Source organism: Schistocerca gregaria, chromosome 2, assembly GCF_023897955.1.
Source record: "Schistocerca gregaria isolate iqSchGreg1 chromosome 2, iqSchGreg1.2, whole genome shotgun sequence".
In the NCBI taxonomy this organism is placed as follows: domain Eukaryota; kingdom Metazoa; phylum Arthropoda; class Insecta; order Orthoptera; family Acrididae; genus Schistocerca; species Schistocerca gregaria.
In genome coordinates this window covers 854,083,800-854,109,668 of record NC_064921.1, presented here as the reverse complement: position 1 = coordinate 854,109,668, position 25,869 = coordinate 854,083,800, and the positions used below count along the sequence as shown (strand labels likewise).

General features: G+C 43.7%; 1 protein-coding gene across 6 annotated transcripts in view; it reads right to left on the bottom strand.

The window, feature by feature from the left end:
* The window catches only part of LOC126335220 (uncharacterized), a 494,861-nt gene that overhangs the window by 83,633 nt on the left and 385,359 nt on the right, over positions 1 to 25,869 (bottom strand). Inside the window, exon 1 of one of the 6 annotated variants that reach the window (XM_049998255.1) lies at positions 9,462 to 9,572. The exons of the other annotated variants lie outside the window; for them this stretch is intronic. The gene's annotated coding sequence lies outside the window, so the exon portion shown is untranslated. Of the gene's footprint in view, positions 1 to 9,461; positions 9,573 to 25,869 lie in introns of those variants that run through there. 6 annotated transcript variants of the gene reach the window in all.

Here is a 25,869-nt window from a genome sequence, read left to right as displayed (position 1 = left end):
TTCCGGACGACATACGGCTCCCTGGCTGTTAGAAATCTTTCTAGCCAACCGTATATGTCATTGGATAGGCCGTAGCAAGCGACAGTGCGGAACGAAGTCGAACGCCTTTCGAAAGTCGAGAAATATGGCATCAACCTGGGAGACGGTATCTAGAGCCTGTTGTATATCATGCACAAAGACGGCCAGCTGTGTCTCACATGACCGCTGTTTCCTAAAACCGTGCTGGTTTCTGCAGATGAGCTTCTCAGAGTCTAGAAAGGTCATTATGTCTGAACACAAAATAATTCCTACTAGGCATGGTAACAACACTAAACAGAGCAACACTAACGTAGTCAGGTGGACGTTTTACTACTGTCAGAGCTCTAACCACACACATGTAGGGCGCCACAGCTGTCGCCGTATCCTGTATCTCTGTAGCCAAACGCCTCACCAAGCGCAGTGGTGCAGTGGTTAGCACACTGGACTTACGTTCGGAAGGACGAGGGTCCAAACCCGCGTCCGGCCATCCACATTTAAGTTTTCCCTGATTTCCTTGAACCGCTTCAGGCAAATGCCGCGATGGTTCCTTTGAAAGGGCACGGCCGATTTCCTTCCCCATCCTTCTCTAATCCAAAGGGGCAGATTACAGCTCTGTTTGGTCTCCTCCCCCAAATCAACAGACGAACCAAATAAACGCCTCGATCTCGGAGTTCTTCCTCATCATCTTTTATTCCTCTTCTCTCCCTCGCTTGTTGGGTACCACTTACCCACACTTTCATCTACATCTACATCTACATCGACACTCTGCAAGTCACACTTAAGCGCCTGGCAGACCGTTTATCGAACCACATTCACAATAATTCTCTATTAATCCACTATCGAACAGCACGTAGAAAAAACCAAGACATGTCTTTACATGTGAGCTTTGATTTCCCTTATTTTATTATGATGATCGTTTCTCCATATGTACGTCGGTGTCAACAAAATATTTGCGCATTCGGAGGTCTCTTCTTCTTCTTCTTCTCCTCCTTCCAGTAGATTGCCGTGTAAGTATTCTGTTGACCTATTTGCCTTCATCCATTCTTTTGACATGCCCAAAATCATCCTAGCTGTCTTTCTTCAATTCTATCCGTAATACTATAATGCGTCTATATCCTTTCTCTTATTTTCTCATTCCTTATGTGATCAAGTTAGGAATTTCTATACGGCCTTCTCAAGTGACCCATCTCTAAAGGTCTAAAACTGTTTTACTTCTTTTTGCGAGTTTCCAGCACTCATTCCAATAGCTTGTTGTGTGTACGTGTCACATTTATACCCGACCTCGTTTTCTGGATGTTTCACTTTTTATGTCAGACGGTGTATGTGATCATCATGGATTAAAGTGTACATAAAAGCCCAACATCCTTGCCGGACATGGCGGGTTGCTAACATCAAAGTTTGGGAAACAGAACCATTTTATTGCCGTGCCTTCTATATGGCTATATTTCGACATGCCATTTTCTAATCATGCAAAAGAAGAGTATGCGTGTAGTGCTTGTTGTTGAGCTGACTCGCAAAGATATTCCTGAGATTTACAACTGCAAATAACGAAGGAGAGGCGACAAATGCGCTGGTAATCGTGAAAATCATTGGACGAAAATGAAACATGGTTCTAAGGCAAGATTGGAAAATAAAGATAGCATACAAAAAGACTTTATTGGCCCTTTATTTGAAGGCATTGTCAGAAGTGCTCTTTTATAGCTTCCTAGCAGCAGGCAGTCTTGCTAGGCTTTCGTTATCAGCGCAGTTGACGCCTCATTGAATACCCCGTTGCGATTTTTATATGTTTGAAAGTCTATGTTATTACATGTTGAACTGTGTTTTGTACACACCTATGTCTTATTTCAAGAAAGATCCTGTCATGAATTCTTATTACTCTACGGACTCTTTTGGGCTAGCGCAGAAGGATCTTGACAAAGGAGAAGTAAAACATGGGTTCAGCAAATGGCGTTCTCTGAGAGACACAAATCGTTCCTAGCAGTTTACCGCATGGAACTCACGGGCACAATTACGCTGTGAAAAGAAGGTGTAGGCTGCAATTCGTGGATTCCTTTCTAGCCAGGCTGCCCTCAGAGGCGGAACTCTGCAAGAAGGTGAGTGTGTGTTTCTTCTGAATGTAAACCGAGGAGCATTAATGCATATGTAGCACACACTTCCCTTATTCTGAGCGTGCAGAAGGTAAACAAATTTCCGTTACCGTAAACCGTAAGGCTCCGGGGAAAGCACTGTGGGGCAGTCTGGCAGCACCAAACACTGCGTCATCGTCTCTGCCTACGTCGAAGTATGGGGATTCACTCACGTCTTTACTCTTACGAAGTCTTTAAGTCCCACTGTCCGGCACATTTCGTATTCAAATGGTGCAAATGGCTCTGAGCACTATGGGACTTAACTGCTGAGGTCCTCAGTCCCCTAGAACATAGAACTACTTAAACCTAACTAACCTAAGGACATCACACACAGCCATGCCCGAGGCAGGATTAGAACCCGCGATCGTAGCGGCCGCGCGGTTCCAGACTGTAGTGCCTAGAACCGCTCGGCCACAGCGGCCGGCCATTTTGTATTCAGCCAGGAGTAGATCGTATGAATGTTTTCTTCCAAGGCAGCCTTCGTTGTTTCAAGAAACTGTTGTACAGACAATGGGCTAAATATATGTCTTTACACAGACAACCGGCCGTTGTGGCCGAGCCGTTCTAGCTGCTTCAGTCTGGGACCACGTTGCTGCCACGGTCGCAGGTTCGAATCCTGCCTCGGGCAAGGATGGGAGTGATGTTCTTAGGTTAGTTAGGTTTAAGTAGTTCTACGTCTAGGAGACTGATGACCTCAGCTGTTAAGTCCCGTAGTGCTCAGAGCCATTTGAACCATTTGAGCACAGACACGTTTATATATCGTATAACATTCAACAAAAAAGCACCAATTGCTACAAAAGCGGTATTCAGAATATTTAAAAGGCTTCATAAACACTTTTTTTTATCGAGGCAGGCACCTGTGTTCCAACATATCGTCATAAGGACTACAGCAACCAAATAGCTAAAGAAACTTTTCAGAAGAATGTAGATCGTTGCATTATGCATCGATTTTCGTAGTTACGCGCGTAGTGGCTCATTACTAGAAAACGCACTCCTTAGCTCCCGGGAACAAGTCGGATTCACGAGCAGGCAGTTAATCCTAGTGTTGGGGAGAACATCTGAAAAGTTCAAAGAAGGGAAGCTCATTTTTACTCCGAAATAGGGAAGAGAGTGTCAAGGATACGATACGTGAACTGCGATGGCAATAATTAATTTCGTTGCAACAGGATCTTCTAATAAAACTTCAATCAACAAGTTTCCCCAGGAGGTGTGGAAAATATTTTGTAGGTGCCCACTTACGTAAGTAGGAATGATCACCATAAAAAAAAACAAGAGATATCAGAGCTTGCACAGAGAGATTTAAGTGTTCGTTTTTCCCGCGCGCTGTTGGAGAGTGGAACGGTAGAGAAGTAGCTTAAAGGTGGTTCGATGAACTCTCTAGCAGGCACATAATTGCCGATTGCAGAATAATCATGTAGATGCAGACATTTAGATGAACACGCAGAATGATGTGTTAGTAGATCAGTATCTTAGAATGTGAGAATAAAAATCTTAATTCAAGATCGCTAAAAATCCTTTAGGTATTTACTAGTTTCAGCTCATTTACGAGTCGTCTTCAGATCATTAAAAATTACTACTTAATTCAGTCTGTATCAGACACTGAATTAAATAATAATTTTTATTGCACTGAGGATGGCTCGTCAGTAAGCTGAAACAATCAATAAACGTATTTTAGCGATCTTAAACTAGGATTTTTATCCACACATTTTAACACAACAGATCCCCTGTCCTCCGATTTGACAATGCCGAATAACAACGACAGCAGTATCGATTACTCGGCGCGTCAAAATAATGTCATAATGTGTACTGAAAAGGATTCTTATGGAGAAGTGTTTAATATCGACTTTGAGAGTAGGAGGCTGGGTGTATTGTTTTTGTGTAACGAACAATGAACCATGCCGTCTAACCATTGCGTGAACTGCGAACAGCGATAGGCGATTCTAGGATAAAAGCTATCGTAAAGAGACACTAATTCTGGAAAGTTAACATATCCAATTATTTGCTTCAAAATTCGAGCTTCTTTAAGAACGTTGTATGACGCAAACTTCACGCAGCACGCGATAACAGCAATTCGCTAGAATTGAGAATTCTAGCAATGGCAGGATTATCAGGATATATCATTTCCCTGTAAAGGAAATGGTACTGCATACTGTTAACAGTACGTACACAGTTAATATGTGTGACATGAGAGAACAAGCAATATATAATTATGGAACTATAGTTCTGCCTTGAGCAAACACAAGTTCTTTTCTCACACCTACACATGTTTCGTTGAATTTACACAGTCGTCAATGGGTTCATTTTATCATATGTCAAATAACATGTAAAGTAATTTTTTATGCATAATAATATATACGGTTTTGGGATTGTGGCATTTAAATGCAAAGCATTACTAACAGAATATGTACCTTAACATCACATATTAAAGTGATCATTCAGGTTTTCTCGGCATGACTGATTAATGTCACGTGTAGTCGCATTAACTCAAGAAGGCATTTAGATTGGTCGAAGAAGTATAGCACATAAAATGGAAACAACAAATCGGCTGTTCATCTCGAATGTACGCCATGGATCACATATTGACGTTTGTGTGGCTGTTTGTTATTCGTACTACAAAGTACAGTTTGCTCCATTTTGTCTTCTGCAATTAATGAGGATTTCCCAATACTATATTATGTACAGATGTGTTAGGCCTAAATGAAACTATTGCTTTTTTTCTCTTCTTTGTTAATGTTCGATTATATTACTACCATTATCTTACATTTCACTCTGGACATTGATTTGCTCTTTATCCTTTAACATTTGCTATGTTAATGTAATAGTTTTCAGAAATGTTGTGATCATCTGTTGTTCTGTCAGCTGACAACCAGAGAAAAAAAACACTAGTTTCATTTCAGGCCTAATATATCTGTAAGTATATGTAACATACAACTGACGAACCTTATTAATTGCTAATGACAAACTGGAGCAAAACATCAGTGTAATCCTACTACAAAAGACAGACACCAAAGACATCAATATGGGATATCGAAGTGTATATATTTTTGATAATACCAACACCACAATCCTAAATCCGCATATGTCATCATGCACAAAAAACTTACAACTTATTTGAAAGAAAGTAAAATTAACCCACTAACGAGGGAAAAACTTCAGCGAAACATACATGGGTGTTACATAAGGAGTTTTCTCTAGGCAGAACTATATTTTAATAACTTTATATTTGAAAGCAAACACGACTGAAATTCACCGAAAAGTACCATTATTTACGAGCGCAACTTCTTCCTGTATATTGATTGCACTTGTGTAAGTGAATGAATTCTAGTGCACTTATCAGAAATGGTAGTGAAAAGGAGAACGAAGTAGTGAGAACGACAACTACAGATGGACGAACATAGGCTGTAATGATTCTTTCTCCGTAACTCGTCTGTGGGGTGTGGGGACCCATAAATTGGTTAGGTTGCAGTATTTACGGTAAGCTATATCATTCCCACCGAATTATTCCGCCGAACAGCTTACGGACTTCGTTAACGTTAGCAGTAGCCAATAAGCAGCTGCAGTTTCTGAACTGGTTCAGTCGGTATGCCGTCCCCTCTATGTGTGTTTCTTTGAAACTGGAACATCATTGTTACCGTAAACGCGACTACAAGCCAAATGCCCATATAAAGGAAATGATAGGATTGAGCTGTGTGTTTATGCAGTCGGGTTACTGCACGCTTTCGCATTCCAAAAGCGGTATAAGGGCGCTTGTCACATGGAATACGTTTTTCGTGATATCCGCTCCAACAGCGTCTTCTGGTATGTAGAGCACATCCTTGAAACAACACAAACATCACTATCGTGTAACGATGACGATCTCTGCTTCATGTTTATCGAAATTCTTGGGGATTTACGTCGTCGCTTGCAACTTTCTCGACGCAAACAGTTATAACACATATACTAAACAGCCAACTGGAGTATCTTGTTTCTTTTTTCTCCGTATGTTACCTCCATTTACTGATAAAATGCTGATGGTTACAATGCAGAATGAATTGTAAGCAAACATTCAGAACTTTCAGTAATGTTTTCTGACAACGACGTCAAAGCATTTAGGCTACTTCCCACATTAGTTACAGCCTCGTTAATGAACAGGCAGAGGGCGCGAAACCTCTCGAATGTACAAGCAAGCCGGATATGGTGCATCCCTCTCAGGTTGATACAGTACAGAGAAAATATAGCAAAGACATATTATGATTTAATGTCACCATTGGAGAATGTCGCACTCTTGCTATAAAAGAGAATGTTGTGAAAATGATGTATGACACTTAAGAGCAATTCGTGCATTGGCAAGAAGGGCTAAGCTTGAAATCTATAGTATCTTCCACAGTCAGGTACTAGCGAACGATCTATTAGAAAACCCAAGAATGTACTGGTCCTATGTAAAGTCAATGAAAGGATACAAAAATTCCATACAGTTTCTAGCGGATCACTCTAGAGCTGAAACAGAAGACAGCAGATAGAAAGCCGTTCTATTAACGTCCGAATTTAAAAATGTATTCAAGCATTGGGGTACTATCACGCCATTGTTGAACCACCGCACTCATTCACAAATGAAAGAAATTGAAATAAGCACTTCTGGTACTGAAAAACAATTAAGAGTATACAAGCGCCACACTGCCTTGACGGAATTCCTGTTAGAGTTTACACTGAATGCGCTGAGCATTTAACCCGACTCCTAGCTCCGTTCATAGAAAATCACTAGCGTAGCCAATAATGCCCATCTCAGAGTGAAAGACTGCTGTTCTTTTTTTTTCAAAAAGGACAAAACACAGGTTACACATAATTCCTGACCAATTTAATTAACCTCAGGTTCTTGCAGTAGCCTAGGGAATATTCCAATATCGAACGTTCCTAGAGGGAACAAAGATTCACTTCATAAAATAGCACGGGTTCGAGAAGAAACTGATCGTGTGAAATAACAGCTCACTATATTACCACACAACTTTTTCCGAAAGGATTCTGCATCGTACGACATTGCCCACTAATAACCAAGATACCATAACACGCAGTATCATCATACTTGTGTGACTTGCTCAAAGGATTTTTGACTAATGGTACGTCTTGGAGAATGGCACTAAAATGACACTGGGTGTGATCCCAATGGAGCGCAATTTTCTACGTACTAGCAATTATCGTGAGTGGATAATCATAAGGAAATGCAGATGGAGGAATTGCAAATTTCAGAACAAAACGTTATTGTGATTCAAGAGTAGTGCAGAAGCGCTTGAAGTCCAAATCAGTTAGGCGTGGCAGTAGACATGGTACGAGCTCAGAGAAGTGGCACTAGGGTCGTGTAGCAAAGATGTTAAATGGCAGTCTGTACTAGAAAGTCGACGCTATTCTTTCTGGGGCTGAAAGTCGAGCAATCGGATTTGCAGTATAAAACTTAAATAGCCACGGATCCACAGTAGCATCTCATATGACCGTATTAAGTTGTCTACAGAAGAAACTGGCAAGAGCTATTCCATCACTGCCACGTTATTACCTACTCAACATCAAGTCATTCACTTATTTCCTTCGCGGCCGTTTCGAGTCTATGCTACACTCCCCTATGTTGTTTCAGCAACTCTGTTGGAATGTCCATGGAACAACACGTCTATATACAGCAGTGTGTGTTGTTGCGCTTTAAGGTCTTATATTTACAACCCAAGACAAAATGACTCTAGGAAAAACGCGAAGAAATCGAAAAAGACATTAAAAGCAACGGTCTCACCATTAAAAATGCCATGGTAATTTCACTGTTAAGCACAGAGGAGAGAGAGAGTGCGTGGAGAATGTACATAGAAGGCCTCCTACGGAAAAAGAGGGTCAGAATTTGATGATGTAATTGAGGAAGAAGTAGGAGTCAATATGGAAGACATAGAGGATCCAGTATTACAGTCATGTAACAGAGTTCTGGAAAACTTACGATAAAATAAGAAAGAATGGATACGTAATATTATTTCGTAATTTCTAAAGGTGGGGGGGAGTGATAACCAACAACTACTCCAGTTGACGTGTAGAAACTATGAGCCTGGACACATACTATCAGACTTTCGAAAAACAAGACATTATTTACACAATACCGGAGGTAGAAAGAGTGGATGCATACTCGTATGGGAATCATCGCACTATCAGATTAACGACTCACGCTTCCAAGTTACTGACAACAATAATACACAGAAGAAACTAAGAGAGGCCTGAGGATCCGTTAGGTGACGATCGTGCTGGTTTTCCAAAGATCAGGGCACCACGAGGCGGTTCTCAGCCTGCGCTTCATAATGGAAGAAAGACTTAAGAAAAATCACGACAGGTTCATTAAATTGGTGCAGGTTGTACGAAATTCTGAGAAGAACAGCTATAGGGTAGCACAGATAATACGAAGTAATTATCTACAAGAAACAACTGGGAACTATGAGAATGGAAAACTAGGAATAGAACACCAAGAACGAAGAGCTTGGATTACAGATGGTGTAAAACAGGGATGTAGTTTTTTCATCCTTGCTGTTCATGAAAGAATCAACGACGAAAATAAAAGAAAAGGATTAAAGTTCAGGAAAAAAGGATTTCAATGATAACGTCCATCGAGGAATTGCAATCCTCTGTGCAAGTGAAGAAGAACTACATAATTAGTTGGATGGAATTAACAGTCTAATGAGCACAAAATATTGATTGAGAGTAAACTTTAAAATGACATAAGTAATGAGAAACAGCAGAAATGAGATTAGCGATAATGTTAACTTCGAAACTAGGGAAAGATAAAGCATGACGTACAAAGCAAGGAGATCGTAAGAAGCATTCCTCATCGACATAAGTTTGCTAGCAGCATACATTTGTCTTAATCTGAGGAAGAAACTTGTGAGAATTTACTTTCGGAGCACAGCGTTGTATGATTGTGACTCATGTATCGCTGGAAAGAGAGAATCTAAGCTTTTGAGATCTTCCTCTTCAGAAGAATGTTACAAATCAGCGGACTGATAAAGAATGAAGAGGTTCTCCGTCGAATCGGCGAAGAAAGGAACATACGAGAAACACTGACAAGAAGAAGGGACAGGATGACAAGATTTATGTTACGACGTCAGGAAATAACTTCCATGATATTAGAGAGATCTGTGGAGGGTAAAAACTATAGGTAGGACAGAGATTGGAATATGTCCAGCAAATAAATGAGGACGTAGGGTATAAGGGCTGTGGCCAGATGGAGAAGTAGGTACAGAAGAGGAATCTGAGGCGGGTCCCATCGAAACGAAAGAACGATAACTAAAAATGTACTTATGGAATAAACTTAGAGGAACTCACCTCACAGCGCTGACGAAGCCACAGAAGGGAGAAAGAAGAGTGTATTGGACGGAAACGAAGGAGAGGAGCAGGAGGGCGCGGACTGGCAGTATGGGAAGCCCGCGTGGAACTGCCATAGCCTGTGTCCGGGAGAAACTGCTGTGCTGCCGGTAGTGTGGGGGTAGAGTGGGGGGGCGCCTCATCATTCGCAAGTCACGCACCGTGCTGTGTGCCGAGGAATATCCCATTCCAGCACCATTTTCTACATTAGCATATCCACTGTCTTTTGCAGTACAGAAGAAATTTTTTGTGGTTTTCACGCTGACTTGACTACGTAACTGTAATCGCAAACACAATCACGCTTTGTCATTACTTACGAAAACTGCATATTACAAAATGTAACAAAGTAGGAGTTGCACTGCAGATGACAGCTACACGAACATCAGTACGTGCTACTGAGAAAATAAAGTTAACTCACCAATGACTGCGGAAATTCGCAGAAAAATAAATAGGTAAAAAAAAGTGTTTGCTCAAGACCATATTTATGAAAATGTATCACTATAGCCGACATATTCGTTGCGAGAGAATTCTGTAACTGGGTCGAAATTTTTGAAAAATATTTCGTATATCGTTTATTTGTTCCATCTTAGTTGCCCCCCCTTTTTTTATTTTTTATTTTTTATATTTTTTTACAGTATAGCAAGTTTCGATTACATTTGTTCAGCTTCAGATCTGCATGGTTGCGGAAGTAACCTGTCTATACGGGAACTTCAAATCAGCCTACTGGTGTGCATCTCTTTATGGACACAAAGGGCTACTTCCGCAAGCAGATATATCTGAAACTGAACGAATGTGATCGAAACTTGTCATATCGTTAAAAACAATGTGCAACTGACACGGGAAAATAAACGAGATAGTATTTTTTTTAAACATGTCAGTTTGGGATAGGACTGCTTAAAACGTAATCAAGACAAAATCGTTCTCTGGAAATGTATTCACAGTTGCGAATATGGGTAACCTCTCTCTGTCTAATAGAACGACGACATTGAAAATTTGTGCCGGACCTTGTCTGGATCCCGAAATTTTCGTTTGTCGTGAGTGGTCGCCTTAACAGTTTCGGCTATCCGGGCACGCCCCACAGCCACACTCTGACTTCCATATTTCGTCATCCATGTGTCATTATCCTGCACTCATACACTTATTGTAATTCTCGTAGAGGGGAGACATTTAATCAGTCACCAGCCTCGTATAGGCGAACAAATACGATACTGCAGCGCCTGTGTTTGTAAGAAGTTCGATGCGATGTTCCTTCGGCCATGTACGCACGTGGTGCTGGCGCCAAGTCCTGGTGGCGCCTATCTAAATAGTTCGAATGGCTCTTAACATCTGAGGCCATCAATCCCGTAGACTTAGAACTACTTAAACCTAACTAACCTAAGGACTTCACACACATCCATGCCCGAGGCAGGATTCGAACCTGCGACCATAGCAGCAGCCCGGTTACAGACTGAAGCAACTAGAACAGCTCGGCCACAGCGGCCGGTGGCGCCTATGTTTTCCGCCAGCTGCGTGTGGTGTTTTCACGTGAGAGCGTTCACGGCGTATTTTTGTTAACGCCACATCTGATGTGGATCTCTGTTGGAAACCCCTGTATCGCTTGAGAAGATCGTCATGTACTGGTGTAGCCGCTGCCTCTTCGGTGACTGAAGGCCACAAGCAGTTGGCGCGCCACAGTGCTTTTTTTTTTTGTTATTTAAATTCTTCTGGTCAACTTTTAAGAGGACTTTAGTTGCAATGTCACAAAAGAAGAAGTTAGGCTGGAAAGACAGGGTAAAATTTAGATTACAGCTAATGGTGGCTTCTTGTATCTAGTGCGCTTTGTGAGCATAATGGCAACGAAACAGAGGATGGCAGATTCATTTTTCCAAAACTGTTTGAGTGCGGTTCCTCCTTTCCAACGTCGCACGAACGTCAAAATGACGGATATCGAAGTCAGTTACCGCGGTATGGAAAAACCTGCTGTAATCGCTGAACAGAAGGTCGGATAGTGTACCCGATGGAACAGCTATAAGATTCTACACAGAATATGCACTAGTATGTTGTAGGTCGCTGAGGAACGATGTGTTTAGAGTGACTGGAAGAAAAAAAACACAGGTAATTCGCGTTTAGAAGAAGGGTTTTCGAACAGATGCACAAAACTATAAGTCCAAAGTTCTGACGTCGGTCTGCTACGGAACTGTGAAATATTTTTAATCCTCGTGTTTTATTACGCTTCTGGAGACCGAAAATCCCCTCTCTAGAAACCGAAACTGGTTCCGAAAACAACGATCGTGTGGAAGCCAGCCCGTCTGTTAGTTCACGAGACCTGGACGTCGATGCCGCGTTCCTTGTCTCCTGTCAGGCGTTAGGCACAGTTCCGCCCTGCCATCTAATGAACAAAACATGCGGTATGCAATTCAGAGCACCTTTGTGATTTCTCAGCTAACAGAACAGAGCATGTCACGCTTAACGGAAAGAAAATTTCAATCACAGAACAACTTTGTGTGTACTCCAAAGTAGTGTTGTAAGATCCTTACTGTATGAATGATCAAGAGGATGACGTCAAAGGTTCAGTGAGGCTTTTCGCGAATGATGCCGTAGTATACAGAGAAGTCGTAACACAAATTTTTTTTAGCGGAATACAAGAGACCGGCAGAGGTTGAGCGTTTGGTGTAGAGACAAAAATGTAACGTATTACGCGAAATAATGCGCAATGATCTGTCAAACATTCACTACAAAGAACCACATTCACTGAATGTCTGGAAGTTTGCGTACGATGCGATTTAAAATGGAATGACCACGTATTCCTACCCGCAGAAAAGGCAGGCGCCAGTCTGATGTTAATGTGAAGATTCCCTATGTAGTGTAGTCCATCCACGAAGGAGGTAGCTTACAGAACCCTCGTTCCATCGCTACTGTAGAACTGCTCATCTCTCTGGGAGCCTTACTAGATAGAACTGATAGAGGAATAGAGATCTACAGAGGAGCAGCGCATTTCATTACAGTTTCGTTAAGTAAGCGCGAAATCGTCACGGAGGTGCATTACGAGACATAACGAGAGTCGCGCTGTGGATCACGTAATCGTTTACTGTCAAAGTTCCGGGAGCATACTTTTCTAGAAGATTCAACCAATGCATTACTATCTCCTTTGCACATATCGTGGAAAACCATGCACGCAAGATAAGAAAGATTCCGGCTCATACCAAGACTTACCAGCAATCATTCTTCCCACGCATCAGTCGCGACTGGATCAGCGAAGAGGGGAAACTGACGCTGGAACGCAAAGTTGGCTCCACGTGTTATAAGGTGGCTTACAAAAATTGTTTCTAAGCAGTTGCGCTAGATACAGTTTTGCGGTTTGTTGCAAATGACATGTTTACTCGAACTTTTGTGGATACGCTTCTACATGTCTACGCGATTGTTATTATTGTTATTATTATTATTATTATTATTTGCAAGTGGTAGCGTAACTCATGAATTTATATAGAAGAAAGTGCAATGTTTTCTATGGTTTCGTGGAACATGATTGCTTTTTACAGTTCACGGACAATTCCGAAGTGCCTATAGTTGAGATCCAAGAACATCAAGGGATGGTTTTTATTTATTTATTTATTTTAGTCATCCGTCTTCTTACTGGTCTGATGCGGCCCGCCACGAATTTCTCTCCTGAACCAACCTCTTCATCTCAGAGTAACACTTGCAAACTACGTCCTCAATTATTTGCTGGATGTATTCCAATCTCTGTCTTCCTCTACAGCTCCCTTTAGTACCATGGAAGTCACTCCCCGACGTCTTAAAAGGTGTCCTATCATCCTGTCCCTTCTCCCTGTCAGTATTTTCCACATATTTCTTTCCTCTCCGCAGAACCTCCTCATTCCTTACCTTACTTGTCCAACTAATTTTCAACATTCGTCTGTAGCACCATATCTCAAATGCTCGGATTCTCTTCTGTTCCCGTTTTTCTATAGTCCATGTTTCACTAGCGTAGAATGCTGTGCTCCAAAAGCACATTTTGAGAAATTTCTTCCTCAAATTAAGGCATATGTTTGATACCAGTAGACTTCTCTTGGCCAGGAATGCCCTTTTTGCCACTGCTAGTCTGCTTTTGACGTCCTCCTTGCTCCATCCGTCATTGGTAATTTTGCCGCGCAGGTAGCAGAATACCCTGACTTCATCTACTTGTTACCGTCAATTCTAAGTTTCTCGCTGTTTTCAGTTCTGCTACTTCTCATTACTTTCGTCTTTCTTCGAATTACTGTCAACCCGTATTCTGTACTCATTACACTGTTCATTCCATTCAGCAGATCATGTAGTTCTTCTTTCACTCAGGATAGCAGTGTCATCAGCGAATCGTATCATCGACATCCTTTCACCTTGAATTTTAATTCCATTCTTGAACCTTCCTTTTATTTCCATCATTGCTTCTTCGACGAACAGATTGAACAGTAGGAGCCCAAAGACTACATCCCTATCCGAGCTCTTCATTCTTGGTCGTTTACTGTTATTAGTCCCTCTTGGTACTTGTAGGCTACATATTGTATATTACCCGTCTCTCACTATAGCTTACTCCTATTTTTTCAGAATTTCGAACGTTTTGCACCTTTTTACATTGTCGAACGCTTTTTCCAGGTCGACAAATCCTATGAAACTGTCTTGGTTTTTCTTTAGTCTTGCTTCCATTGTCAATCGCAACGTCAGAATTGCATCTCTGGTGCCTTTACCTTTCCTAAAGTCATACTGATCGTCATCTAACATTCTTCTGTATATTATTTTTGTCAGGAATTTGGATGCATGAGCTGTTAAGCTGATTGTGCAATAATTCTTGCACTTGTCACTTCTTGCGGTCTTAGGAATTGTGTGGATGATGTTTTTCCGGAAGTCATATGATATGTCACCCGACCCATAGATTCGACACACTCGCGTGCATAGTTTAAAAGAGACTAGCAGTGTCGTTGACAGAGCGAGAAGCGGTAGACCTGGAGTGTGTGACGACATCGATTCTTTCAATATAGTCCCACGGAAACCGACAAGTCAGTTTCCAGAGAAACAGACGTACCTCAGAACATTTCGGTCAAAATTTTACACAAACAGCAGCACTTCAATGCATTCAAGGAGCAAATCCTGCAAGCTTTGCAGCCAGACGATAAGCCCCGACGTACTGAGCTTGCTGCCACCATGCTCGGACGAACCGATGCAGCTCTTTGTCGTTCTCGGGGGAGTAAACAGGCCTAATGCCTGGTTCTGGGGGGGGGGGGAGGGGGGGTCGGAGAATCCATATATTGTGGTACATCAGACAACGGACGGCCGGTAAGCGAATAAGTGGTGTGCCTTAATGCAGAATATAATTACTCGACCGTTCTTGTACACTGAACCTCCATTACGGCAACAGTTTTCCCGTACATGTTCGAATTCCCGTTTCACGTCAGTTACAGGAATTTCAACCAGAGGTTGTCTTTCAACAAGATGATGCACCGCCACATTGGGTGTTACTTGTTCGACGGCTTCCTGACAAATGGATCGGCAGAGACCGACGTCATGGCCACCACTTTCAACAGACATAACCGCTCTTGACTTTCCCTTTCTGGAGTTACACTTAAGGACAAAGTGTTCGCTGCTTCCTGATGCGTAAACTCTTAGGGTATGAATTCGAGGTGCTGTAGAGGCGGTGGCGGAAAAGGTGTTGGCAAGGACATGGAGAGAAACTGAATGTCGACCAAACTTTCTACAACCAACAAACGGACCACATGTGGAAGCATATCCACATATAATAATAATAATAAAAGCTTTAAGAGTTGCAACAAACCAAATAGCTGTATCTAGCATTATTGCTTAGAAACAAATTTCTGTAACCGGAGAAAGGCTTTATGCGCACCCTGTACACGCAGAGCCACGGCTAGCAGAATGGAGAACTGTCGACGGCAGCGGCCTGGACTCAACAGGTGAGGCATTCAGATTTTCCTGCGTTTTGTCCCTGATCCGGTTAGCACCGTAGGTCTTCCCTGGAGCATGCTCGTCGAGTTCTCTCGACCCTCGTACGCCTCAGCGCCTTATAAAGCTTCCACTAGCTCTGCGTGAGCCGACAGCGAGAATTTCTCTTACAGCGATGGCCGTGTGCAGGCACTAAGATATACGGGCCGGTTGGTACTTAAGAAGCCAAGGGTGGAATCAGAACTGCCGCTCTTGCTTGAACATAAATAGGAATTATCACTCTAACAAGGGAAACTCCCCGTTGCAGCCCCCTCATATTTAATTGTGAGGTGGCCCAGTGGATATCACATCAAAAATTGAACACAGATCAAGCATGAAAGCGTGAAGGAGGTTTACTGAACTTTGAAAAAAGGAGGAAAATGGAAACAGTGACCAGTCCACGCTCACGAAGTGCAACATCGAGCGCATTTCAATAGCCATAGTGACTTGGTTATGTGGTCACGATGTTACACTGCGAAGGGGGAAGATCTGCGTTCAAATCTCCCTAATGCCCTACATTTTTTTCCCACAAAATTATGATCGTCCGGTCATTTACGAGTCTGTTCGCTGCATTGATTTGTGTCTGTGTCGTGGTGTAATGTCCGTATGCAACAGCAAGGTGTAAGGCAGCGACCTCCAGGCGTACGCACCTCCTACTTGTTCTACACAAGTAGCACATGTTGTGACTCTTGCGTTCCGTTACGGAGGTTCTGACTCTTGAATTCCTTTGCTGTAAGGAGTTCACGTCTGTTTATTTGTTGTTTTCATGCCTGTGAGAGATCTACGTGGCATCTCTCCTGCTCTCACTATTCATCACATTTACTTGCGACGGTAATATATTCTTATCACATGACTCATATTCTACACCGAAGACCCATAAAACCTGGTACACCTGCCTAATATTGTGTAGCACCCCCGCTAGCACACAGAGGTGCCACAACACGACGTGGCATGGACTCGAATAAAGTCTGAAATAGTGCTGGAGGAAACTATGAATACTGCAGGGCTATCCAAATCCGTAAGCGTATGACGGCGTGAAGATCTCTTCTAAACATCACGTTGCAAGGCATCCCAGATATGCTCAATAGTGTTCATGTCTGAGGAGTTTGGTGGCCAGCGGAAGTGTTTAAACTCAAAAGAGAGTTTCTGGAGCCACTCAGGACGTGTGGGGTGCCGCATTGTCCTGCTGGAATTGCCCAAGTCCGTCGGAATGCACAATGGACATGAATGGTTGTAAGTGATCAGACAGGATGCCTACGTACGTGTCACCTATCAAAGCCGTATATAGACGTATCAGGGGTCCCATATCACTCCAACTGCACACGCCTCACACCATTACAGTGCCTTCACCAGCTTGAACAGTCCACTGCTGACATGCAGGGTCCATGTACTCATGATGTTGTCTCCATACCCCATACACATCAATCCGCTCGATACAATTTGAAACGAAACTCTTCCGACCAGGCAACATGCTACCAGTCATCAACAGTCCAAGGTCGGTGTTGACGAGGCTAGACGAGGCGTAAAGCATTGTGTCGTACAGTTATCAAGAGTTAAAGAGTGGGTCTTCGGCTCCGAAAGCCCATATCGACGATGTTTCGTTCACTGGGTCACACGCTATCATTTGTTGATGGCCCTGCATTGCAACCTGCAGTAAGTCAGTCGAATGACTCCTTCATCGCCGTTGGTCCCGTTCTTGCAAGATCTCCTTCCGGCCGCAGCAATGTCGGAGATATGATGTTTTACCAGATTACTGATATTCACGGTACACTAGTGAAATGACCGTACGGGAAAATTCCCACTTCATCGCTACATCGGAGATGCTGTGTCGCATCACTCGTGCGTCAACTATAACACCACGTCCAAACTGACTTAAATCTTGATAACTTGGCATTGTAGCAGCAGGGGCCTATCTAACAACTGCGCCAGGCATTTGTTATTCAGGCGTTGCCGACCGCAGTGCCGTATTCTGCCTGTTTACATGTCTCTGTATTAGAATACGCATGCCTATGCCAGTTTCTTTGGCGCTTCAGTGTATAACCAGTTTATAGCAAGACAACTGTCAAGACTGCAAAAGCAGATCTGTAAGTGAATGACCAGACGGGACGTTTATAGTTTCTTGAGAAAAAAAAGGGGCAAGAGAGAGCTTTGAACATGAATGTCTCGCTTTGCAGTCCATCACTGTAAGCAATTAACCACAACACCGTGGTTCTTACAGTCCACTCGATATTGCCCATCTTCAGCTTGGACCGTTCAGTGTTTCTGTTTCGCTTCTTTTTTCACAGTTCAATAGTTCTTCTTCGGGTTTTCATACTTGATCTGTGTTCAGTGTTTGATGGGCTATCCGCTAGGCCATTTTACCACTTAATCTGAGGAGGGTGCGATGAGGAGTTTCCCTTGTAAGACATGCTGATCACTACAACTAAATGTAAATACACAGTACGCAGCCCACCATAGAGTGCATGCCTAGTCATTTCCTTTCATGTTCGAGTCGTAAATGGAACGAGGGGGAAAAAGTGTCTACATGCTTCCTTTCGACGTCTGATCTCTCTTGTCTTCATAGCCCTTACCAGACGTATATATTGGTGATAGCTGAATCGTTCTGCAGTCTGTCCCAGCTGGCGGTTGTCAAAACTGTCTAAACAATTTTAGGCGAAAAGCACGCCTTCTTCCATCCAGGGATTTCCATTTGAGTAGCGTTTAAGTAATACTCTTGTACTGATCGAACTTACCGGTAACGAATCTAGTAGCCCGCCTCTGTATTGCTTCAATGCTTTTCTTTAATCCGACCTGGTACGGATCCCAAACACTCGAACAGTACTAATGAGTGGGTCGCACTAGCGTTCTACATGCGGTCTCCTTTAAAGATGAACCACGCTTTCCCAGAATTCTCCCAATAAACCGAAATCGACCATTCGCGTTCCCTAGAACCTACCTTACGTGCACGTTCCATTTCAAGCTGCTTTACAACGTTGCGCTTAGACATTTAATCGAGGTGCGTTTGTCAAGCAGCGCAACACTAATTCTGCACTGTTTTTCCTGCTCCTCTCCGTTAACTTACGTCTTTTCACATTTACGTAAAGTTGCCATTCAATACACCAAACAAAAATTCTATTCAAGTCATCCTGTATGTTCCTGAAGTCGTCCAACGACGACACTTCCCAATATACTACAGCGTCATCAGCCAACAGATCTTTTGTAACACACACAACAAGAATCGACAAGCACAAGTATACGACCTTATAAATGAAGCTTTATAAATGTTAACACAAGAATTTTGAGCCCTGTTGCGGCTCGCGTTGGTGCCGTTGCTGCGTTGGCATCGTTAAGTTAGTATAGTTACGGTTGTCGTCTTCTTCTTGTGTTCATTGGCGCCACTCCGTTTGCAAGCGTGGTCTGTCCGCTAGTGGCCCCAGCGGCGGTTGTCGATATCTAGTAATGGTGGTACAATGTTTGAGGCGATGTTGTGTGGTTTCCGTGTGGTGTGAGTCGGCAGTTTGGTTGGGGACGGACGAGCAGCCAGGTCCACGCAGCGCGGGTACACGCCGGGACCACTTCGGCACGCGTGCACTGCCGGATCGAAGGGCTGCAGTCGCGAGGGGTACAACCTCGTTGTCAACCGGACCCAGCAAGTTGACTGAACCTTAACTCAAGTAGTGAAATCTCCACAATTGTGACATCTCGCCATTTGCTTGCGTGTTGCTGTTCGCAGTGTCGTAGAGGCAGCGAGTGGAGCATTTGGGGAAGGCGAACCTAATTAACCTTCCTCCACTTCTTATTAGTAATTGTCGTATACTGTTTGTTATTATTTGTGAAGTTCAAACAGTGGTATTTCTTTCCTGCCTAGTGGCTGCTAACACCCCAGTTACCTGCCCTGGAGCTTAGTGCACGTTACGACAGTGTACTTTTCCTCGCCTTGCCGCTGCTTTCCAGTAAGGAGCGTAGTTCGACAGCTTCCTTGATTTGTGGGCCGGGTGGTGGTTTTTTTTTCCCCTGTTCTGGTAGCAGTGGTTTCTTCCTACTTCCGGGTCCTCTAAACACCTGAGTCTGAGCACGTAATACTGACCGCCGGTTCCTGCTTGCCTGTGTTATTCCATCGTTGCATTGGTCATTGGACGTTAGGTAGGAAGGCAAATGATTATTGGCCATGCGTTTAAACTGCCACTAATCTGAGGTACCATCTCATGAAGTGAATGCAACTCTTGGCTGCCTGTCTCATCGCTTGCGAAGTTTGAGGGACTTCTCAGGTCGATAATTAGAGTAACGTCTGCACCCTCCCCCTTGGTTTGGTCAGATTTCATGATTTTTTTTTTAATGTCCTGACTGTAATTTCAAGTTTGAAGATGTTTAACTTTTTCTTAAAGGATTGCTAGTCAGGCCTTAAGCCGTGAGACAGTTTTTAAATTATTACTATTGGAGCCTTCAGCCGAGAAGTAGTTTGAATTTGTTGTCATTAAGTCCTTCATCCGTGAGTGTCACTTATCTTAAAATTTTAATTAGACAATTGTATTCTAGTAGTGAGATTTCGGTGATTGTTCTTTTAAAAATATTTTAATAACTGTAATTGCAAGTTGAAGAAGTTAACTGGTTCTTAAAAGATTGATATTCAGGCCTTCAGCCGTGAAACACTTTTTAAATTATTACTATTGGGGCCTTCAGCCGAGAAATAGTTTTGAATTTGTTGTCATTAAGGCCTTCGGCCGTGGAAAACTTCTTAATTTATTGTCCCCTTTTCTTTGTTGTTGTTTCCAAATAAAACGTCCGTAATTGAAAAATAAACTAACCAACAGTAATTGATTACGGCCACAATCGCAACCCAATCCTGCCTTCCTTGGTACGAGGTTCAATATTTTTACCTCAAGATCGCCTAATATTTAGTGTTCACATAACAGGTTTCGGCAGTTAATTGACATTTTCAGATGTGAAAAATGTACTAACAGCGTCGCAACCATATGCATATAGCAAAAGAAGTTTTACATGTCCCCAATATGTCTTGCAGGTGTGTTGCTATTGTGACTGTCCCTGTGCCGATCGGAAGCTCACCTCCAACGTTACTTGTAAACACACACACACACTTACCGTGAGGGCTACCTGCGGGTACGACGTCGCACTCGGATCGATTGCAGTCTTCCAGTTGGAACCAATAGGCATGCATTAGACACGTCTTGGGAGCAGTAGCGTGAACATCGATCATGCCACGATGGACAGCCGCAACCATCCACCGTGTCGCCATCATCAGGGCAAGTTGCTCGACGTGTGCACTGGAGTCAGAGTGACTTGCTTGAAGTCGCTATTCCATTTGACAGCGGGCTGAGAGCTCAAGAACTGAATTCGGCATTCGAAGAGTTTACAGGACGTTATGTGTGTCAGGAGACCAACGCATGATAACAATCATTCCCGACGACCACGGTGTGTACCATGTCTTACACCACAATAGCATAGATCCCATTGCCATGTTGCCAAGAAATGATGCAGAATGGGCGCGACAGTATTGCGTCTTCTTCACAGACGTAACTCGGACCTGTCTGCGCCTGAATAAGGGCAGACAACATGTCTGGAGAGAGCCTGATGATATCGAACGCCTCTAGCCCTATGTCCCTCATGTGCAACAAGCTGGTGATGGTGGTGAAGAGATTTCTGGGGTGGCGTTACACGGAGCCACCGCGCACCTCTCATTGTTTTTGAGGGAAATATGAATCTCACTGCTCAACGGTAAAGGGATGAGATTCTGCAACCAAGTGTGGGACGGCATCGCCAACATTTTGGTGACAGTTTCATCTTCATGGATGATAAGTCGCGTGCTCATCGTTCTGCTGTCGTGAACACGTTCCTTCAGCATGCTAGGGTTACCAGAATGGAGTCGCCTGCCTGTTCCTCGGACATGAACCTACTTGAACATGTGTGGGATGAATTCAAACGAGCCGGCCAGAGTGTCCGAGCGGTTCTAGGCGCTACAGTGTGGAACCGCGCGACCGCTACGTTCGCAGGTTCGAATCCTGCCTCGGGCATGGATGTGTGTGATGTCCCTAGGGTAGTTAGGTTTAAATAGTTCTAAGTTCTAGGGGGCTGATGACCTCTGAAGTTAAGTACCATAGTGCTGAGACCCATTTGAAACCATTTTTGAATTCAAACGAGCTGTCTTTCGACGTCGACAACGATCAGGTACTCTTCGTGACTACGCAGAATTGTCATTGAAGAGTGAGACTGTTTGACCCATGGATGGCTTGATGATCTCCTGTATGGCGTGTCAAGTCACATTAAGGCGTGTATTCGAGAAAGGAAATTCTGCACCACGTATTGCCGATGCTCAGGATTGCTGAGACAAATGCCCCAAGGAAAAGGGACGATTCGGGCGTTACACTGTTTTTTTTCTGATTTGATGATCTGGACACGATGCCAATGAATATACAGGGTGTTTCAAAAATGATGATCAAGAATTCACACATGGAAAGTACAGACCAAAAGTACCTCAAAAACTCCAATAAACATAGGTCTGCAAATCAACCGTTGCCGAAGTATCGCAATAATTCGAGTTTGGAACCAACTGTAAACGTCCCTGCATACCACGGTATTTGCGTTGGTGTCTCAAGGTTTGGGATTGACTATCTGTTTATTTATGCATGTGCAATTACTGCCCTTTCTCCTCTCCATACCGGCCTGACAATCAGTTACGAACGTGAAGGCACCAAGGGTAAGGGCTACACCAATGAAGTGCAAGTCCTCAACAATGCAGGCTTCCGTCTCACAGAGAATTTCTGACAGTGGGTACAATAACAGTGTCCCCTGAATCCCCCATTTGTAAGAAGTATTCTGTCACGGGTGAGGCTGTATTTACCCGTGATCGTATTTTTAACTACCATACTGTCATATTTGGGCCGATGTCAATCCTAATGCAATGCATGTACCGCAACATTAGCAGCGTCATACGTTGAACGTCTGGGCAGGACTGCTTGGAGACCGCGGAATTGGATGCCACTTCCTACCACAGAGGCTAACTGGATAGCAGGACAAGCGGTTCCTGCGGACTGTACTTCAGGATGTACATAATGATGTCGCACTGAACCAACGCCTGAAGCCGGCCACGTTGGCCGAGCGGTTCTAGGCGCTTCAGTCGGGAACCGCGCGACTGCTACGGTCGCAGGTCCGAATCCTGTCTCGGGCGTGGATGTGTTAGTTAGGTTTAAGTCGTTCTAAGTTCTAGGGGACTGATCACCTCAGATGTTAAGTCCCATAGTGCTCAGAGCCATTTGAACCAACGCCTGAACATACGGTTCATGCGTGACGGTGCTCCAGCACATTTTCATGTACGAGTGCGCCGGCTTCTAACTGGGACGTATGGTCAACACCGGACAGGTAGAGGAGCGCCTGTGCCATGGCCTACAAGATACCTGGATTTAAATCGCATGAATTTCTGTTTGTGGGATCACGTGAAAAGCTTGGTCTACGCTACCGAGGTCAACTCTCTTGAGGAATTACGCTTGCTGGTTGAAGCACCATTCCAGCATTTACAGAATTCTCTAGGATTACCTGAGAGGATTCGTAACACATTTCAGAGACGAGTTCAATGTTGCATTCAGACGAATGGACAACATTTCGAACACCTAAAAAAAATGTCAAATGTGTGTGAAATCTTATGGGACTTAATTGCTAAGGTCATCAGTCCCTAAGCTTTCACAGTGCTGAACCTAAATTATCCTAAGGACAAACACGCACACCCATGCCCGAGGGAGGACTCGAACCTCCGCCGGGATCAGCCGCACAGTCCATGACTGCAGCGTCTTTCTAGACACTGATGAACCGCAACAAAAAATGTATTGTATCCCGACAACAAATGATTTTTGGACCCATGTTTAATTGAGCTTTTCAGCTACTATTGGCTTTCTGACCTTCCATGTATGAATTATTGAAAATTTTTCAAATGGCTCTGAGCACTATGGGACTTAACTTCTGTGGTCATCAGTCCCCTACAACTTAGAACTACTTAAATCTAACTGTTGGGTTGGCAGAAGAGCCAACACCGTGTTACAACTGGAGGCCGAAATGCACGCGTTTTAGCTCACGCAGGTTGGCGTGAGGAGGGAAGAACTATACTGACGAGAGATCTGGAACATAACAAGGAATTAGAATTCAGAAAGCGAACGTAATTAGTTTGATAAGTTTAATACATTAATGATGAACGTCGCTCTTGGCGGTACATGATTCACAACATTTTCAGTTCAGAATACATTCATGAAGAATCTGGCGCCTTGCTACGTCGTAGCACATGACGTAGCTGAAGGCTATGCTAAACTGTCGTCTCTGCAAATGAGAACGTATGTAGGCAGTGGACCATCACTAGCAATGGGCTGTACAAGTGGGCTAGTGCTAGGGAGCCTCTCCAGACCTGCCGTGTGGCGGCGCTCTATCTGCAATCACTGATAGTGGCGACACGCGGGTCCAACGTATACTAACGGACCACGGCCAATTTAAAGGCTACCACCTAGCAAGTGTGGTGTCTGGCGGTGACACCACACTAACTAACTCAAGGACATCACTTACATCCATGCCCGAGGCAGGATTCGAACCTGCGACCGTAGTGGTCGCGTGGTTCCAGACTGTAGCGCCTAGAACCGCTCGGACACTCCGGCCGGCTTGAATTATTGACTATCATTCTTGAAACACCCTATATACGCCTGCAGATGAGCCAATTTTCGGTTTCTATGGGGACCGATGACCTCAGCAGTTTGGTCCCTTACGAATTCACACACATTTTAATTTTTTAAAATTCTTTTAATGAATTTCGAAATAGAGGGATGCAGAGCTTTGTTGATGTGTGTATAACGATTCCACTTATGCACTAACAGCGGTGGTGATTGAGAGGAGACAGTAGAAAGGATGATGACGAGATAGATGCTGCTCGCCAGCTTTCCAAAGTCTCTCCACGCTTAAAGGCGGTTGTGTGTGTCCCTATTCAAAATATCATAAAGAATCTCTCGCGCACTGCTTATCCAGGGTAAATATAGCGACCCGAAAACTTTCCACCCGAGTAAAAAGTCGCAGCTGGCTACAAAACGCTGAAGAAATTAGGTCGAAATGGAGGCAGACAGAGAGAAAGAGAGAGGGAGAGAGAGAGAGGAAAGAGAGAGAGAGAGAGAGAGAGAGAGAGAGAGAGAGAGAGAGACGGAGGGCGAGAAATAAACGAGTGCGATATCGATGTGTCAGCCTGTGCCCGGAGTAAGCCGGTAAGAGGATGAGAATAGGACGCGCACTCAAAGTGTGTCAGCTGTCCCTGGCCACCGCCCAGAGCCACAGCGGCGGGAACTGCCGCACCAGGCACCTGCAGCATACGAGTACCAGCGTACGTAATGTTACTGTAGGGTAGCACTGCTGGGCATCGCACATATTCTACATCTACATACATACTCCGCAATCCACCACACGGTGCGTGGCGGAGGGTACCTCGTACCACAACTAGCATCTTCTCTCCCTGTTCCAATCCCAAACAGAACGAGGGAAAAATGACTGCCTATATGCCTCTGTACGAGCCCTAATCTCTCTTATCTTATCTTTGTGGCCCTTCCGCGAAATGTAAGTTGGCGGCAGTAAAATTGTACTGCAGTCAGCCTCAAATGCTGGTTCTCTAAATTTCTTCAGTATCGATTCACGAAAAGAACGCCTCCTTTCCTCTACAGACTCCCATCCGAGTTCCTGAAGCCTTTCCGTGACACTCGCATGATGATCAAACCTACCAGTAACAAATCTAACAGCCCGCCTCTGAATTGCTTCTATGTCCTCCCTCAATCAGACCTGATAGGGATGCCAAACGCTCGAGCAGTACTCAAGAATAGGTCATATTAATGTTTTATAAGCGGCCTCCTTTACAGATGAACCACATCTTCCCAAAATTCTACCAATGAACCGAAGACGACTATCCGCCTTCCCCACCACTGCCATTACATGCTTGTCCCACTTCATATCGCTCTGCAGTGTTACGCCCAAATATTTAATCGACGTCACTGTGTCAAGTGCTACACTACTAATGGAGTATTCAAACATTACGGAATTATTTTTCCTATTAATATGTGTTATTTTACATTTATCTATATTTAGAGTTAGCTGCCATTCTTTATACCAATCACAATTCCTGTCCAAGTCATCTTGTATCCTCTTACAGGCACTCAACGCCACCTTCCCGTACACCACAGCATCATCAGCAAACAGCCGCACATTGCTATCCACCCAATCCAAAAGATCATTTATGTAGATAGAAAACAACAGCGGACCTACCACACTTCCGTGGGGCACTCCAGACGATAACCTCACCTCCGATGAACACTCACCATCGAGAACAACGTACTGGGTTCTATACTACTGAGTGCTTAGGCGTCTGCAGAAATTTATCTGACAGGTACATGAATAATGACAAAAATCAATGGCTGTATTT